The sequence below is a fragment of the Castor canadensis genome, chromosome 7, assembly GCF_047511655.1.
Source record: "Castor canadensis chromosome 7, mCasCan1.hap1v2, whole genome shotgun sequence".
In the NCBI taxonomy this organism is placed as follows: domain Eukaryota; kingdom Metazoa; phylum Chordata; class Mammalia; order Rodentia; family Castoridae; genus Castor; species Castor canadensis.
Window position 1 is genome coordinate 29590008 of NC_133392.1, and position 13115 is coordinate 29603122.

The 13115-nt window shown below is 43.1% G+C and overlaps 1 pseudogene; it reads left to right on the plus strand.

The window, feature by feature from the left end:
• The first annotated feature begins 1522 nt into the window (after positions 1 to 1522).
• On the plus strand, positions 1523 to 12822 carry LOC141424851 (cytochrome P450 2C23-like; annotated as a pseudogene).
• Positions 12823 to 13115: the final 293 nt, after the last annotated feature.

The window sequence follows — 13115 nt, forward strand, 5'->3', positions numbered from 1 at the left end:
AGAGAGGTGGAGGTACATGTGAGATTTCTCCTTTATAACCCTGAGGGCCTTTGGGTTGGGGAAGAGAAGCCTGGAGGAGAGGGCCCAGTGCCTGGTGGAAAAGTTTTATCTATCCCCTTGGAGGGTGAGGAGACTTCCTATACATGGTGCCCCCAATTCTTGCTTCTTCTTTGGGTGTCACTCAGTGGCCCAAGATCTGCCCTTTTCATCAGGGAGTTAGCTAGGTGTGAAGGGGGAGGAAAATCAGCTGCAGAGTTATTAGGGCTCTGGAATACTTTTGTCTGAATTTCCCAATCTTGGCACTTACAAGATGTGTACATTTGGACAAATTTAATTTTTTTATCTGTAAAATCAAGCTAAAACCAAACCTAGTGTAAAGATTAAATAATGTAGTATGCAAAACATTTCCACAGTATTCAACATATTATAAATGCCCATAATATTACTTGTTGCAATTATCACTAGCATAGTAGTCATATGATGATATAAAATATATCAGTATAGTATAACACTGCAGGGCATATAGTATAATATACCAAAACAATACCAATCCTACATACTAGTATCTGTGCATATTATATGTATGTACAGGTGAGTATGTATGTATGCATATGTTGATGTAGCAGGGAGGAGGGCCAGAAGAAAATGGACGAGGCCTGAGTCCTGAGAAAGTAGCAGGAGGGGGAGGGACAGCATAGCAGAGAGATAAAACCTGAAGAATTCAAGGGTGAAGAAGATCACATAGCCTTAGGGGTAGAAGGACACTTAGCACTAGGCTGAAGTAGCATATAGCATTGTATGGAATCATATATAGGTTAAACCTTGTTTTTTAAATTTTATTGCTTCTGTAAGCTGCTTGCAAGGGTATATAAGGTGAGACCCCTTTGTTCTCAAGGCTCAGCCTTTGGACACCAGTCCGCTGGATCTGTGCTGGCACAATAAACATTGCTTCCTGTTAATTGCCTCAGAGTCTCCTATCTTAGCTAGCAAACTCCCGCAGCATTTCTTGGGGGCTCGCTATCTGGGATTGTGGAGATGGTGAGTTATCACCTCCCTTGTGACTGGGGTACATCCCACCCTTACCCCTCCACCTCCCAACCCCCTTCCACCCCCCCACCCCTGGACAGCGGGAGGAGACTTCACCAGGTGCCAAAAGACAGCTTGATCCGAAGAGGGGATTCCTCCTCCTGGTGGGTTGGGGTTAGGGTCTCTGATGCACAACAGAACTCAGTGAGGCACAGGAACCAGTGAGGGGAGGGGAGCACTGCTCATCAGACTGGTAAGAACCCAGGTTTGAATTCAGCCCTGCCTCAAGAGGCGGAAAGGGAGCTTGATCACCTCCCAATGAGACAAGCGAGTAACCACCTTTTTTGGGAGTGAAACCGTGTCTCTCAGGTTCAGGGAGCGGGGTGGAAGTACTGTGCTGTGTGAGAGTGTGTGAAAATGCAAGCTGAGATGCAGCCCAGCTGCGAAGTGAGTCAGGAGTCCCGATCCTCGGTTCTGTGGCAAACTCATAAGGTCAATGGTGAGCCCCAACGGGGCCTCCGGTCTAGGGTTTAGGCCAGAGAGACGCCTAAGTCCCTGCGATGCGAGCAGCGAGCAGCGGGAGACAGAAGAAGCGGCTGCTTTTCCAAAACCCCTCCCCCTGAGTCTGTCTGGCAGGCTGCTAACCAGAGGAGATGGGCAGAGGCCAGAGGAAGAACACTCCCTTGGAGTATGTAGTTAAAAACTTTAAAAGGAGATTTAATGGAGATTATGGAGTTAACTCCTAACAAGCTTAAGGTCCTTTGTGAAGTAGATTGGCCTGCTTCTGGTGTAGGGTGGCCCCTGGATGGGTCACTAAATAAAACTGTGGTTAATGAAGTTTACAGAGTAATTATAAAAAACAAAAAAAAAAATCCTGACATCCAGGAGAATGGGAAAATCCAAGAGGCTAAAATTGGTCTTTGAAAACTAGACTCTGTTGTTTATTTAAAGGTAGCAATTTATTGGAGAAATCAGAGTCTTTCAGTGTTAATGGGTAGCTTTGGTGCGGCAGTTTGCACATCCTCACCCAAAATGGGCATCCTGAAGGAGGACTGAGGCTCAGCACTGACTGAGCTCTTACAAAAATTAACACATGAAGGATGAGCTTACTCTGATACATAAGATCTGGTCTGACTTGAAAGAAAAGAAATGTTGCAGAAGGATTGTGAATGTGGAGAGGGAAAAGTGGAGGAATGGAAACAGTAGGGATGAGGTGTTCATGAATGAAGTGAGGAGGGGGGGAGAGAGAGAGGGAAGAGAGAGTGAGAAAGAAATGTCATAAAATGTTTGGAGACAGAAAAAGATGAAATGTTTAATACGCTCCTTCAGTTGAGTTTTTATGTCTTGAAAATAAAAAGTAAATAGAAAACAAATTAGGATTATTAAAGAAATACTAAACTTGCAGCACCTTTACTTCTAGGGAGTACAAACAGGGAGAACCTACCTAAAAGGGTGAGAAAAAAAGGAACAACTTTGACTGTTGCTAGTAAAAAACTGCTCCAAAAGGTTGGTACAATAAGCATGGTCTGATATTGAGACAGTCATGAGATGCTTATGTGTCCCTTGCTAATGGCTGGTCAGATTATGCATCATCTGATGGGGCGTTCACAGTGTGTGTGTACGTGTAAGCATCTTCAAAATGGTTCTTAAACTGGTGCTAAAAGGTTAATATGATACTTAAGGTGACAAAAAACCAGGGTATTTATTTTAAAGATCTCTGTTATAAACTGCCTAGGCTCTTTACACATAAATATGTAAACATCTTGAGAACAGTTCTTATTATAGAGTCAATGTAAAAATTATTACTGTGTTCTGCTGCTACTTTTTAAGAAAACCAGTTTTCAAACTTATTTCAATCAGGTCTCACTAAGATGCAGGCATTCAGGGGTTAACACTCCAGCTCAGACCAGAGGGAAAAAAACCATAAAGACAAGCTCCCCTGGGGGATACCAAATAAGTTGTCATAAAAAGATGAAGCTTATAGATGCATATGCAATTGATTAAGTTGATTAAAATCTAAGAGTTACATTAAAGGGTTTGTAAGGTCAAAATTTAATGTACTGATGTTAAGCTAAAACAATTCTCTAAGCTCATAATAAGACTATCTTTAAAATATTGTATTGTTCTTGATAATGTTTACAAAATATTGTCTTAAGAATGGTTTTTGTTGTGTCAAGATAACTGCCAGGAATTTTTGATGCTACAGGTTAATCCACAAATTTGTCAAGATGACAAGAGTTTATTAAAACACAGAGAGGCAAGAGGCAGCTGATCACAGGGAGTACTGCTGCACTGGTATGAGGGTTAAGATAGATTTACTTATGTAAAACCAAAGTGCATCCTCCACATAGAATAAAAAATAAATAAAAACTCAAAAGGAGCACTACACTGGAAGTCAAGACCTCCAGTTTTTATTAAACTCAACAGAGTGGAGGTGTTAGTCCTACTTCTTCCACATGACAGGTGGAGGGAATTTTTGGCCTGGGATGACCAGGTTGGGCCTGTTATTTTAGGGGGGCTCCATTGACTACAGGTTGGTGGGATTCTGCTGTGTGTCATGAGCCATGTGTTAATGTCAACAATCTGGGATGTGATCCCTTAACATCTGAGCCATGATTCTTGGCCAATGTTTCCTAACTCCACACTTGGTCCCCATAAACATTTACTTGTGTTCTCTGGTGATTTTTGTCGGGGTTTCAACTACTAAGATAACTGAGTCATGTTCATTTAAGGGTTGGTTTATGTTGGGGTTAACAATGAGGACATCCATGTTAGGACTAGACCCCTCCCCCTTGCAGATGGCTTACCTTTATCTTTCTGGATATATGCCAGGGACAGTTGGGCAGACAGTGACCTAACTACAACTTATCCTTCTTAGTTGCCCAGCAACAATATCCCGTAGTGACCTTCCTGGCACTGTTCCACTAGCCCTCTATGTCTAGCCCAAGGCTGTGTATGGCAATGGGCTCTAGCTCTCTTGCTGGGATCCCCCTCCACAGGACTCCTGCCTAAACAATAAACCCTGTACTGGTGTTTGAGCCATCTCTCTGCCTCTTCCATGCCTCTTATTTTCTAACAGTTTATATAAAACTTTCTAGATGACCTCATGGTTAAAGAACTGTTGTTTTGGGTAATTCTAATACAGTTGGTACCCTATATGAGTCTGTGACTTGGCTATTTGGGTTTATTAAAACTGTTCTTTCCCCCTACAACTGATAAAAATCTAAGGTTTTACTTCAAAACCAACAACTAAACTAATATGTATATATAAGCCCTATAGAGTTGTGATGCGACTGCTGTATAGTAAATATATTTACGTTTTTCAAGTATATCAAGCCTTCTAAAATACAAAATTTAGATAAACATGGTAACAAAAAGGTAGTGGTACTGATATACTGTTCTGTTAGTTGCTAAATTGTCCATCAAAATTTTAATCATGACTCTTAAGTTTTTGTCATTACAGTTCTGATCCTTCTGGGACATTTACAATCAAGTCCATAAAAAAAAAATGACTCTAATAACTATTTATGTGTCATCCAGGTTAGCTTTTTTAGACATCTGCTTTTGTTAGATTTTGTTTTGTATTGTCCTTGTCAAAAAGCCTAAGAGCCACTCCTTCTAATCCTCTTTGTTGCTTAAATTTGGCCAAAAGGGTCTATTTGGCACTGCCTCCCACCTGATCTGTTCGTTATTTCCTCCCAATGTGGGACCAAGACCAACCAACTAAACAGAATCCTGGAAAAGCAACCAATCAAGAAAGATCTTCAGTCTACAGCCATATCACCCTGAATGCACCCAATCTCATCTGATCTCGAAAGCTAAGCAGGGTCGGGCCTGGTTAGTACTTGGATGGAAGACAGATCTTCAGAAGAGACAGCAGCTTGGAGACAAGGGGGGAATGCCTCAAAGTTCAAATGGAGTCACTGATACCAGACCTCTCAAAAATAACCAAGTCTGAGAGAATTAAAGAAATGGTTCTTATGTATGTGTGGCTATCTGGTATTATAGCCCTTCCAGACACAAACTCATATTTTTAGACAGGATCTTCTACTTAAATAGAGACAAAGTAACTATTTTTACTGGATCTAAACATGTCCTATGATACTTAAAGATGGTGGCTTTAACTTTTTAAAAAAACAATGTGTTTTCTTGGACATATATACTGATAATATATTGTTGCCATGGTAATTCTACTCAGTTAAAAAAACAAACAAACAGACAAACCAACAAAAATAAAAGATGATTTCTGGGTAAAAAAAAAATTAAAGTGTCCACCCATGAAAACCCACTTGAGATGCCCTTTTGTTGTTATCTTGTCTACTAGTCCCACCTCAGTTAAAGTAGCAGAGATAGCTCCTTGGATCCACTATCTTGCTGGGGTTCCCCTCCACAGGGCTCCTGCCTAAACAATAAACCCTGTACTGGTGTTTGAGCCATCTCTCTGCCTCTTCCATGCCTTTTATTTTCTAACTGTTAGAAACAACTGTTGTCTTGGGTGTCTACTACTCCCACCACAGTTAAAGTAGCAGTGATTGCCCCTTGGATCCACCACAGTCGAGTCAAGCCAGCTTCTCTCGAATGGGAGTGCATTCCTGATCTGGCTTCACCATATAGGATCACCCTACAGAACCTGAGCGCCCTCCCTTGGCAGAACTCTGCTTCCCAGGAAACAACAGGGGACCAAGAATGATGGGATGACAGCCCTGCACTAGTCACTCCGGAAGCTGACTAGTCTACTCACACACAGCAGAAGCTTGAGGAGTCAACTCTCCAACGGGACAAATGGGTTGTTTCTCACACCAGTTATCTCACTGTAATGCATTGTCACCTCTTGTCTGTATCTGTTGTTATAGTTCTCACCCTAGTCTTCACCATAGGCTTGGCAGAAATTGATCTCATGGTGAAAGGTTTTTATTTGCTCTCTTCTATCTCTTTTGGGAAGGATGCATAATTTCTGTTTATTGTTATTGATCTAACCAGATCTGGGGTCTTTCATGGCCCCAGAGCCCTCTTCCTGTGACCTATGCACGCACACTATTGGGGCAGGAAGTGTTGTTACTAAGACTTTACTTTTCCATACTTACTATTCCTTTGCAGGCTCTGTCATCGGGTGATGCACTCACAATCACACCACCTATCTAGTGTGCTCCCATGGTAAGCAGCATATCTGCTTCAACCCCACTTACCGCCCTCGGGAGCAATGGTTGGAGATCAGGAGCATCTGCCGCCCTGGGAACCTCATCAGCCGCAGCCTGTTGTTTAGTCCTGATAAAGCAGTGTCAATGCTCTTTGATGCATGTGCGGCCATAGACCAAGGTGGGTGTGGAGGTATGGGCTCTTTCCCTAGCTTGGGAAAGAGCGTATACATCAAATGATAAGTGTATGTGCTGGGGAGACAACTCTTGGCCATGGGATGATGCGGGTTTTTATTATTGTCCTTACTGGGGTTGTGTTTCATGGGCCACATGGCAGAGGGCTAGGCACACAGCCATCCTTCACAAGGAGAAAGCTGCTCCTAACTGCACCCGTGGCACCTGTAACCCTGTAAATTTCACTGTACTTAAGCCGTGATTGGACACGGGGAAAAGTAATAAATAAAAAAATAGATAAACAGGGTCTTGACCCTGAGAGTCTGATACACCTCAAATTACCCATGAGAGTTCCTTATACCAAGTTTTTCTCTCCTTTTATAAGGAGATGAGGAGTGAATTTTCCATCTCTACCAAAGCTAAAAGCTTGTTCCTCTCACTGGCTGAGTCTATAGCCCAGACACTAGATGTCACTTCATCCTATGTTTGTGGGGGGACCAACATGGGAGACCATTGGGCTTGAGAAAAAGATGACAAATGGCCTCCTGAGTAAATCATCCACTACCATGGTCCTGCCACCTGGGCAAAAGATGGTCCTGGGGCTCTTGCACCCCTAAATATATGCTCAACCGCATCATCAGGCTGCAGGCTGTTGTTGAAATTATAACTAATGAAACTGCAAGAGCCCTCAATTTGCTGGCAAAACAAAGCACTAAGATGCACAGTGCCAGCTATCAGAACTGCTTGGCTTTAGACTATTTGCTTGTTTCTGAGGGAGAGGTTTGTGGAAAATTTAACCTAAGCAACTGCTGCTTGCAGATTGATGATGAAGGAAAGGTCACAGAAGGGATCACAGACAGAATGAGAAAGCTCGCCCATGTCCCCGTCCAGTCTTGGAAAGGATGGGATCCCAATGACCTGTTTGGAGGGTGGTTTTCTGCCTTAGGTGGATTCAAAACTTTGATAGGGACAATAGGCCTAATCCTAGGAACACGCTTAATATTGCCCTGCCTGGTCCCCCTGGTACTGCAGTCAATCAGGACTGTTATGGAGGCCATTATAGAAAGGAAAATGGCCTCCCATGTAATGATGCTACGGAAATGCAAACTCCTAGATCAAGATGATGCTCTTTGACCCTAGGTGGGTCCAAGCATCAAAGGGGGGAATGATGTAGCAGGGAGGAGGATCAGAAGAAAACAGACTAGGCCTGAGTCCTGAGAAAGTAGCAGGGGGAAAAGGACAGCATAGCAGAGAGATAAAACCTGAAGAATTCAAAGGTGAAGAAGGTCACACTTAGCACTAGGCTGAAGTAGCATATAGGATTGCATGGAACCATGTATGGATTAGACCTTGCTTTTTACCTCTGTAACCTGCTTGCAAGGGTGTATAAGGTGAGACCCCTCTGTTCTTGGGGCTCAGCCTTTGGACACCAGTCCGCTGGGTCTGTGCTGGCACAATAAACGTTGCTTCCTGCTAATTGCCTCACAGTCCTAATGGAAGGAAGTTTAGAAGAATAAACTGCATGTGTAAAAATGAAAGGAAGGAAGCCCATTTCTTGAAACTCAAATGCAGGATGGTATTATTCTCATTATAAGAGTCATTCTTTCCTCACATTGCTCAGCCCTCTGACCCCACTTCCTCCTTGCCTGTGTTCCCTGCAACCTCATCTGCTCCAGCCTCTTCAGTGAGTATTTCCAGTACAAGAATGAGACATTCCTCATCTCTATGGATTTTTAAAATGAACATTTTAAGCAAATAACACAGGCTATACCTGTGTTCCTGGCTGTTCTGTGGTGGCCTGCTGCCCTGCTGCAAAGTAAAGGGCTGTGAGTTCCCCTAACCTATGTAGGAGCAAGGTGCTAACATGAGCACTATCCCCTTTCCTCCATGCCTGTGAGTGAATGGGTGCAGTGGCCCTGAACCCAGCATCTAGGGAAGTCTGCCTTCTACTTGCCTGGACTGGTTTACTCACACAGAGGAAAATGGAGAAGATTGGGGTGTGGCAGTGGTGGAGCACTTGCCTAAGTGTGAGGTCCTGGATTTGATTCTCAGCACCACAAAAAGAAGAAATAAACAGAGGACAGAGCATTCTGTTTATGTTAAATGGCCCTCACAAGTCCCCCTCCCCGCTCCCTTGCCCTCTTGACTCTGGGGTTGGCCACAGGTGGGAGGAGCACAGAGATGGGAAGGTCTGCTCTTACATGTGTGCTGATTTTCTCCATTCTGTTAGCTAGTCACTCAGAAACTTCACTGTCTCCTCACAAACTGAATTTCTAATGTGGTTAGTTTTTAGATTTAGAATCAGTGGCCAGCACTCACGTAGTATCTCCTGGGAATGCACAAAGAATTGTCAAAAAAGACTTAATGATATTAAGCATTTTATTCTGGGAAAAGTGAAGAAGCATCAAAAGCTCCTAGTTTCTGGTAACCTTCAGAGGTTATCAGAATACATTGACTGCTTAGCAAGATAGAGCAGGTACCATACAGGGTGCCTTTTTCCCTGACACTGTTATGGAAATGTGAGAAACACAATCATACCATATAGGTACTTCTTGATGTTTTTGTTAGTTTATGGCTATGGGGTCCACCCCCTAACCTTAACTTTCTAAGGGACATTTGATTTAAATATCTTAATACATATCTAACCTGAGCTACATATTCTTCTTGGGGTTTCTGAACATACACTTGTCTTGGGTGAAAAAACACACGCATTTTCTCTACTGATCATTTATACTGACATAGTCCACCAATTCTGCCACAGTGCCTTCCCAGATGGCAAGTAATAGACCAATACATTATTTTAAAAACTGTGTTTTTACACAGAAATAACTTGTTATTTGAAGTTGGTGCTGGAGTCAATCATGGTGGCCCCATACTTTGATCCCTGCACTCAGGAGGCTAAGGCAGAAGGATTGTGAGTTTGAGGCTGGATTCCAGCCTTTGGACCAGCCTGGACAATATGGTGAGATCAAACCCACAAGCAGTAATGATGAAATGCTAACCCAGGAAGTTCAAGTTGCTCTGGAAAAACACAGCAGGAATACAGTCTCTTGGGAGTCAGAGAGGGACTTCTAACCAAGGCTGCTGGACATGTCCATGCATAGGCAACAGGTGAGCTAAGAGTTGAAGGATGAGTGTGGATTGTGAGTGTGAAAGTGACAGAGAAAAGTAAATTGAGCTGGGGAAGAAGATGTGCAAAGATCCTGTGGTAGAGGCAGTGTGGGAATATGAGGCTATAAAGAAATCCCATGTGACTAAAGACAGTGGTGGCAAAAAAAAAGGCTGAAGCTGCAGGTGAGCAGCTAAATCACAACTCAGGACTGTGAGGCTTTCCAAGTACAGAGCCTAAAATGGGCACTCATAGGATACTGATTCATGGAGGTGGTGTCCTCAGGACAAACTTGTATGCATGAGAAAGAGAGCCACAGGACAGGAGAGGAAAAAGCTAACAATCCATGTGGTTGGTGTGGAGTCAGTTTGATTCTATTGGGGCAGGGGCTCTGAAGTATAAATCGCTACCCATAGTCAAGGGGGCTGGGCTTTTCTGCCTCTGCACCCAACAGTCACTGGCTCCAGACAGCCCCAGTGGAGATTGGGGGGGGTGGGGGATGCTGCGTATATCACAGATGTGTGGCTCCGGTGCACTGGGAATCCCTGTAGAGGAAGTCCCAGTACTGCAAAAACAAAAAACAATTTATTAAAAGCCCACCAAGAATCAGCAATGAAAACAATTTAAATATAGTAAAATATGGAAACTGTTCTTAGCTTAATTAGTCTTGTATCATTACACATTCATTTGTTTAACAAATTCTAAGTGCTAAGTACTATGGTGGGAGCCGAGGGTAGAACAAAGAAGATTCAATTCCTTGTCTTTTGGGCAAAGTCATTCTAAAATAGAAAGTTCATTCATCACTTTTAAGTCCTGGATCAATTCACTTTCTAAATGGTTGAGAGGTGCCATGTAAAAATTATGAGCTTATCAGCTAGTCTTTTTGCTACACATGATAAAAGAATGTGTCATTCACTGAGTATTTGTACGTGGGAGACATTGTTCTAAGAGTTTCTTGTCCAGTAACTCTTTCAATCTCTGTAATACTCCAGTGAGATACATCCTATTTTTTATCCCAGTTTCACAGGTGAGGAAACTAAGGAAAGAGGTCAAAGTAGCTTGCAAGGGGCACACATCTATACATTGGCTAACCTGGAATTCAAGCCCAGAAGACTGGACTCTGACTGTTTTATCCACATGACACTCCAATATACAAAATGAATTCTTTTACTAGTGAAGGGCTGTGATTATGGGGTGTCCATAAGCCATTGCCTTCTTTTTAACTTACGTTGACAATAACTCTATCGTTTACAGGAGAGATGCAACCTGGAATCTGAATCTGAATTGGAGAACTTGGCAGGTTGCTGATCTAACTTGTTTACACCAGGAACCTTGACAGCCAGTACCACCCTGAGATCTGGGCTCCAACTCTTTTTTTTTTTTTTTTTTTCATTTTTCTTTTATTATTCATATGTGCTTACAAGGCTTGGTTCATTTCTCCCCCCTGCCCCCACCTCCTCCCTTACCACCCACTCCACCCCCTCCCGCTCCCCCCCTCAATACCCAGCAGAAACTATTTTGCCCTTATCTCTAATTTTGTTGTAGAGAGAGTATAAGCAATAATAGGAAGGAACAAGGGGTTTTGCTGGTTGAGATAAGGATAGCTATACAGGGCATTGACTCACATTGATTTCCTGTGCGTGTGTGTTACCTTCTAGGTTAATTCTTTTTGATCTAACCTTTTCTCTATTACCTGTTCCCCTTTTCCTATTGGCCTCAGTTGCTTTAAGGTATCTGCTTTAGTTTCTCTGCATTAAGGGCAACAAATGCTAGCTAGTTTTTTAGGTGTCTTACCTATCCTCACCCCTCCCTTGTGTGCTCTCGCTTTTATCATGTGCTCATAGTCCAATCCCCTTGTTGTGTTTGCCCTTGATCTAATGTCCACATATGAGGGAGAACATACGATTTTTGGTCTTTTGAGCCAGGCTAACCTCACTCAGAATGATGTTCTCCAATTCCATCCATTTACCAGCGAATGATAACATTTCGTTCTTCTTCATGGCTGCATAAAATTCCATTGTGTATAGATACCACATTTTCTTAATCCATTCGTCAGTGCTGGGACATCTTGGCTGTTTCCATAACTTGGCTATTGTGAATAGTGCCGCAATAAACATGGATGTGCAGGTGCCTCTGGAGTAACAGTCTTTTGGGTATATCCCCAAGAGTGGTATTGCTGGATCAAATGGTAGATTGATGTCCATCTTTTTAAGTTGGGCTCCAACTCTTAATGAAACCCAGAGGTGGAAGGTTCAGCAAATATCCTGGATGAGATCTTGGCATTGGAGGATGGTGGAGTCTGTGATACTTCTCTTTTCCTTGGCTGCCTCACAAAGCCTTGTGCAAAGGGTCATTTGTTGAGCTTTTATTTTTGTACTTCAGCATTGTGTCTAATGATGGGGATAAGCAAGTGACATTTAAGAACTCAAAGACCTTCATCTAAGCTTAAAAACAGAGAGAAGCTTCTGAATCCCAAATCTCCTATGTGAAGAGTGAGCCCTAACTGGATGAGGGACATGTGGGGGTCCGTGTTGGAATCGCATCTGGGCTTGCCAATACCTGGTTGGGTACCTTAAACAAGTTATTTCATCTTGGGTGCTTTGATTTTCCCACCTTGAAAATAGAACAAATTTCCCAATGGGGATTAACTCTGATATAATTGTGAAGTGAAATTAAAAAACTGAATTTATAAGAGCTGGATAATCTCAAGCTGATTCTCAGAGCACAAGCTGTAGAAAGCCAGTGTTTGCTTTGCTTGACAAAATGTCATTTGCCATTCCCACAAAAGGCACAGAAAAGGGGTGAAGCTGACAGGAAGATGTTCCCACTAGAGTGAGGCTTGGAAATCTTCCTTATATAGACACCTTGCTAGGGACCATGTGCCAAGCCATTATTCCTACCGCACAGGTCCTTTCCTCACCAGAACAGAACAAACCGACTAAGGCAGGAGGCTGGGGACATACCCAACCCCTTCTTTGTTTTTTAGGACAAAGTGTTTAGTATTTGCAGCAAAATAGAGTAGAAATTCCATCAAGAGCAGAGAAATGGGCAACATTTCTTTGACCCTGGAAGTCTTGTCTAGGCCACTCTCTTGTCACTCTTTGCAAGCATTTCCAGGTCTCTGGGGAACACAACCCTGCGTAGCACTCACAACTCATATCTCTGCAGCCAAAGTTCATGAAGCAATTGATCGCTTAATTGAATACAACCAAAGCCCCAGCATGAAGGACAAGATAAAGTTCCCTATACAGAGGCTGTGTTGCATGAGATACAAAGATACATCACCTTGTTTCCTTCTGATCGCCCCATGCTGTGATCTGGGACACAAAATACAGACAATATGTCATCCCCAAGGATAGATGTGCCTGGGAAAGCTGAATAGGATGGAAGGGGCACCATGGTACCTTGGTGGGGCCTGGGAGAGTCTTCTTAATTCTAGTGCTGGAAGAAAGGCAGGTGAGAGAGAGTCACAGAAAGAACATGAAGCCAGGGTCACATAGCCAAGGTTTGAAACCTGTCACTGCTGCACAGTGCACCCTCAGGCCACCCTGCCACCTCTGGGGCTTTGTCTCTACCTTCCTAGAAAGGGGTAGATGGACCTGGAGCGTCCAAAGCTCTTTCCTACTCTCATGTGGAATGTACTAAGTGGGCAGTGACTTCCATTAATAAGA